The sequence below is a fragment of the Delphinus delphis genome, chromosome 8 (assembly GCF_949987515.2).
Source record: "Delphinus delphis chromosome 8, mDelDel1.2, whole genome shotgun sequence".
In the NCBI taxonomy this organism is placed as follows: domain Eukaryota; kingdom Metazoa; phylum Chordata; class Mammalia; order Artiodactyla; family Delphinidae; genus Delphinus; species Delphinus delphis.
Window position 1 is genome coordinate 106,474,727 of NC_082690.1, and position 6,393 is coordinate 106,481,119.

At 52.8% G+C, this 6,393-nt stretch overlaps 1 long non-coding RNA gene across 1 annotated transcript; it reads left to right on the forward strand.

Moving 5' to 3' along the window:
* The first annotated feature begins 203 nt into the window (after positions 1–203).
* On the forward strand, positions 204–5,760 carry LOC132429308 (uncharacterized). Its single transcript, XR_009520323.1, has 4 exons — positions 204–646; positions 1,495–2,426; positions 3,037–3,125; positions 4,015–5,760. It is a non-coding gene; the product is annotated as an uncharacterized lncRNA (long non-coding RNA).
* Positions 5,761–6,393: the final 633 nt, after the last annotated feature.

Here is a 6,393-nt window from a genome sequence, read left to right on the forward strand (position 1 = left end):
AGCCTCCCCCAGCAACCCCAGAGGAGTATGTTGGCCCCAGACCCTCCCACAGAAGCGCTTTTGGAAGCAAACCTGATGACCTCAGCACATTTTTTCCAGTCACACCCTTCCTCCCTCTCCCAAAATCTCAGTGTCTTTGGATCATTTCCCTGCGGAGAGGCCAAGGCAGGCCTGAGGGCCCCAGAAGGGGGCTCCCTCCCAGAGGCTGCTCTTAGCCTCCACCGCCACCCCCCAGCCACCGTGCTGGCCTGCTCAGCTGGGACACTAGGCAGAGAAACCACAAATAATTCAGCTGTTTAGGAGAACATCAGTCTGGGTTTCCACGGCAACACCCTCTGGAGCCAGCTGTCCCAGCAGCTGACAGCGCAGGGCCAGGCCAGCCCGCATCTCCAGTTGGAGCAGAGGAAATGGGTCCACTCTGGCTTCTGAATCGCCAGGCTGGGGTCCTCCAAGAGGAGGCTGGGCCGGAGGATCTTGGAAACCCACCGGCCACGGGGTGAGTAGAACGAGGGCCTGGGAGAGGGAAGTCTGAAATCGCAGAGCGACCCCACCCCCCGTCATTACACATCACATCGGCCGCCTTTCCGGCGGGCACGTGCCACAGGCGTACCCGTGCCTTCCCACCTCAGCTTCCGCACCCTGCAAGGTGAGTCCCGCTGCGGCCCCACTGGGCAGGTGGGCAAGCAGGGGCCCAACGGGAATCCGTGGCTCGCCTCTGGTTCCAGATCCTGTTTCTGCTCATGTCTCGATCTGTGGCTGCCGGCTCCCTCTCACCTGGCTCCCAGAGTGTGGGTCCCCCAGGGGCCTCTGCCTGGCCAGCCTCTAAAGGAGCAGAGGATGGGCTGCTGCCCCCAGGGACCCCTGGGGATAACAGGAGCTGGTGTCTCCTGAGGGCTTGCTGTGCGATGCCCGGTTCGTGGTGCTTTTTATGCCCTGTCTCTTTCCTTCCCTGAGAGGGGATGTGCTCTTCTTACCTATCCTGCTTAGGAGAAAAGGGGGGCTCAAGGAGGGGAAGGGGGTTGTCCAGAGTCACACAGCTCCTAAGGGGTGGGGCCTCGGTGAGACAGGCAGGGGCCTGGGACCCTTGGCTGTGGTGCTGCCGTGCTGACACCCGGACAAACGTCTCCTTGAGCAACAAAATACAGAGAAACTATAAGGGACTAAAAATAACTGCGTGCATGCGCAGTTGGGGCAAATTATGGACAAGAAGATACAAAAAGACCAAAAACCCGACTGCCACTCGGGGTGTCGTTAGCAAAGCAGGGCACTGCGCGTGCCCGCTGCACACAGCACCACCAGAGGGCTGGGCGAACCCCCTAAGTCACCCCTGGACACACCCCTACCCGCCCCCATAGAAGGAACCAGCTGCCCCCCCTCGGGAAGTGAGCGAGGGAACCTGTTACTTGTTCTCACTCCCTCTTGCTGCACCAGGGGCCCCAGTACAGCCTTGCCTGAATCTCTTGTCTGGCCTCTGATCCATTTCTATTGATTAAGGGGGCCAAGAGCCCTGGTCGGTAACACAGGTGTGAGCCAGACTGACTCAGAACACGTACCAAAGATGCCCTCATGGTGGCCCTGTGGACACTGGTGTGACTCACGCCTCCAGGAGCCCCTTCAATCCTGAGATGTCCAGACTGTCCACAGGCCCTACCCCAGGACAGAGCAGAACTTTAGGGGACGCAGCGTCTCAACCACTCCGGAGCCTGGGAGCAGGCCCTGCAGACTGCCCTTGGGGCCCCCGAGGTCAGGTAAGTCCTGAGCTGGGGGCCCGGGCAGGTGCACAGAAACTGCAGTGAGCTGCTGCTATCCAGGACCTCACCATCTAGGGTAGGAAAGAGGTGTGCACAGCAGCCACAGAGCCACAAACCATGTCATCTGTGTGACCCTGAGAGCTTTTAGTAGCAACGAGGATGGTTCCTGGAGGAGGGGCTCGAGGGCTGGAAGCAGTGTGGAGCCTGAGATGTATAGAGACTGAGGAGTCTGGGAGGCCAGGGAGACCAGGCAGACCACAGCCAGTGGGAAATGCAGTTCTGCTGACTAGGCACGGGAAGTGGCCAACCTGCAGGGTGGCTGACGGGCGGGACCAGAGCGGGCACAATGCAATGTAACTTTTAGTCGGTGAGGAAAACACGGGGGAGACACATAAGACAAAACAGAGGTAGAGTTAGTGGTCAAGATATATGTCATGAGGTCCTCTGTATGTGCTGCTGGCTACAGTGGCAAATTTGATTCTGAGCTCCCTGGCAGCCAATGCAAAAAGGGAAGACCATTCTGCCATTCAGTCAACGAGACATGCAGGATAAGACAGACAAGCTGCTTGGGAGATGCTGGACTACAGCTACTTGTGAAAAAGAAGAGGAGTTTCTTGTCAAGATTGACTTGATGATGCCTGCAGGCATAGCAGCGGGACAACATCCCTGCACAAGGTGATGTCTTGAAGTATCCCTGGGGATAGTAGTATGGCTAAGACCTCCTGCAAGGGATAAGCCTGGGAAGACAGGCAGGCAGCAGTCTCCTGGCCAGGCTTCTTCAAGCTGTGTTTGAGCACAGCTTCTCAGCAGGAGTAGGGCATAGCTAAATGCAAACCTTGCAACCCCCATACCCACAAGGTTCTACAAAGCCCCTGCCCCCCTTGCAGATGGGACCCAACTGCAGTGCTCAGGTGCGCCATGAGTGGGTGGGAGGCACTGCCTTGGAACCTGCCCTTTACACTTGACTGCACTCTTGAATCACCTACAAGTTTGCAAGACCCGTCTCTGGATCCGCCCCCAGTTCTGCTGGGATCCTGGAGCATATGCCCCAAACGTCCATATTTTCGATCTTGTGGGCCACACGTGGTCCCTGACTACTCAACTCTGCCTTTGTTGGAAGGAGCTGTAGGCGCAGGGGCGTGCCAGTGTTCCCATCCCTGCACACTGAACTGGGAATTCTCTGTAGCTGTCGTGTGTCACAAACGATTCTTCTTCTTTTGATGTTTTTTTAATTGAATGTTTTTCAAGCATTAAAAATTATTTAACGATCCATCTTCACTCACAGCTGTGCAAAAGCAAGCAGCCGATTTGACCCAGGAACCATAGTTTGCTAACTCCTGATTGAGAATGAAACACCCCTGTACACTAAAGAAGGTGAGCGTTTGCCGAAAGGGAAACGGCAAGTTTTAGTTCACGTTTGCTTTTGTTTTTGTAATCTTTGGCAAACAATTGCGTTAAGTCTCCCTGTTGTTCTGACTTGCATTTTTTTAAAAAAATTTATTTTATTTATTCAACTATAGTTGATTTATCATATTGTGTTAGTTTCAGGTGTACAGCTTCAGATTTTTTTCCATTCTAGGTTATTACAAGATACTGAATATAGTTCCCTATGCGATACAGTAAATCCTTGTTGTTTATCTATTTTGTGTATAGTGGTGTGCATCCGTTAATCCCGTACTTCTAATTCATCCCTCCCCACTTCCCCTTTGGTAACCAGAAGTTTGTTTTCTATGTCTATGAGTCTATTTCTGTTTTGTAAATAAGTTGATTTGTAGGGGTTTTTTTAGATTCCACATATAAGTGATATCATAGGATATTCGTCTTGTTCTGCCTGACTTCACTTAGTATGATAATTTCTAGGTCCATCCATGTTGCCGCTGATTTGCATTTTTTTTCATGGTGATGGTCTATGGTGGGGTTGTTCACACATGGTGGGTTTGTCCTCCTGGGCTCAGGGAGAGCTTGTACTTCCCATGGATGCAATCCTGAGAGCCAGGGTCTCTATACCCTTCCTCTGCCACCCTTTCCCCCAGTGATCTTGACAATGAGCAGAGACCCTGCTGCTTTCCACTTGACGGGTAGCATGAGCAAGAAATAAACTTTTATAGCTTTAAGCCCCTGAAATTTGGGGGATGTTTGTTATGACAGCATAACCCAGACTATGCATCTGTTAGCAGCCTGTATTTCTTTTTTCAATAGTTTTTTTTCACATCCCTGGTAATTTTCTATTGACTTATATTATTTTGCGATATTCATTTTTCAGAGCTGCGGATGTGTCAAAAATATTAACCCTTCTAGTGACGTGATTATTTGGTTACCAGCTGGAAATCTCCTTAAAAGGTGATCGGCCCTAGGATTTAACTGCTGTCAGGAGGAAGGACAGAGATCCAATGTTTCTGCAACTGGAATCATCATTTTTAGCATACTTCTTTCGACGTGTCACTAACTGAGCGTTAACAAATCTGTTTCAACTTGCTTGATTACCTGTGGGTACCTGTTTCAACCACTTCATCTCGGCTCACGGGGCAGTTTCAGTGTTCAAAGCTGGATCTTGCACTTGCACTGGCCCGGAGATTGTTTTAAGAAATGATTTTTTTTAAATAATTGGGCTTGGCAGGAAGGATGACAGCAGCTTTTCTCAGAACACAGCTCCATGAAACCAGTTCCTGAAAAACACGGCATCTGGGAGGCAGAGTTTTATGGCCAGAGAATCAGGGGCGATCTGCACGTGCCTTTGTGAAAATGGTGTTGCAGGATCATCCCTGGCGCTGAGTGGGGGGTGGCTGCTCAAGGCCGGTAACACCAGCTCCTTAACCGCTTTGCCCAGGGAACGCTCTCTGCCAGCAAAGCCGTGAAATAAGTGTGTGGAACAACGGCTTTGGGAGAAGTTCACCTGAAGAGTGAAATTAGGGGTCTCATCGCCCATTTAACCAGGGCTTGGAGCAGAGCCTGAATTATTTTTAGAGGACCCCCATGGCCGTTGGCGAACCCCCTTTCCAAGATGGGTCGCCTTCCTTTTAGCCTTGAGGCTTATGGGGCTGCCCTCCCTCCCCACCATCCCCTGGGACTGGGTTCCACGGGAAAGCCACCCCAATTCTCTGCTGCTGGACACTTGCTAAACTCTGAGTCCCGGGTTTTGCACGGAGGACAGGTAATCCAGCTTACCTGAAGCCAAGTTTCTAAACCTGGCTGCATGGGAGAATCACCTGGGAGCTCTGAAGATTCCTCATGCCTGGACCGCACCCAGAGCAGATTAGATCTAGACCCTCATGGGGCCGACACCTCAGGCCTGGGAAGGTTCTGGGTGGCCAGATCCCTGAGTGGGATCAAGCTTGGCCAGAGCGGCTGGAGCCTGGTGGGGAAGGGAAGGAGGGAGGTGGTGTGGCCAGCGGGCAGACCACCAGAAGGGGCTTAATCTGCTTGAAAGGTGATGCCGCTGGTGCCCCCTCTCTGTGTACACGTCCCCAGGCTGTGCTTTGTTTCAAGATGGTGATGGGAGTGCCTGGCCAGCGTTGGCTGCCCTTAAACTCTGTCATACACACGCCACCCCCAGCCCTGCTCCTACCCCACTGCAAGAACCTGTGTGCCACAGGGATACGGAGACACTCCTGCCCCCCGGACACCATGGACCCTGAGTGACTGTTCATGAGAGCCACCCTCAGGGAGGACAGGTGGGCTGCTCCCTGATAGAGGAAGAAAGTTCTAGAACACGTGAGGCTGGCGACAAGAATTCCAGGCTGAGGGGAACACATGAGCCAAAAACATGATCTCTGGAGGCAGAACTCACAGACCAGGGATGGGAACAGGGACCTTTGGAGTGACGGGAGCCCAGAGGGTATGAAGGCTTGAAGGGGGAGATAAGGCTGGGAAATAAACTGGGGACCCACGGAAGCCCCTCCAGACTTGGGGAGGGGCTGCAGCGTGAAGGCGTTTGTTTGGTGAATTCACTGTGACCGGGCTGGGGCCATGCAAAACAGCAACAATAATAATAAAGTGTTTCCTGAGCGGTCCAGGCTGGCCGCTCAACGAGTTCCAAGCCTTGACTGCCTCTGATCCTGTCGCAGCCCTGTGAGGTGGGTGCGGTTATCACCTCCACTTTATAGGTGGAGTAACTGGGGCTCCAGCAAGACCACAGGGCAGTCGTTAGCAGAGGCTAGATTTTATTTTCCATCAGATACCCAGGAAGAAAACCAGGAAACACAGTGGTGGCTGCCCTGTGTGTGTCTGAGAGGCCAGGGGGCCAGGGTGGGGGGACACCGAAGAGTGGCAGAAATGCAGCACAGCGGGTCGAGCTTCGGGGAATAAACAGCTGTGCCGACAGGAATACCGACCCACATCGCTGATCCAAGTTCCGAAATCCAGGAAGCTCCGAATCCGGGTTCCCTCATGCGGTTCTTGGCATCAAAAATTGACCTGCAATTTTCAGCAACAAAACTTCACCTGGCCGGTCAAATCTTTGTCTCTTTCGAGGTGGGTATTCTTACATTTCATAGATTTAAAAGTGGGGTACCACTCCGGCCCCCGCTGGGAGGGTGGCATAATAGAATGGGATTCATACCCGATTACCTTTCTAAAATCCCCAAAGTCTTGTCTTTTGGCAAAGGGTGGTCTTTGGTCCTGCTGGGGAGGTCCTGCTGTCAGT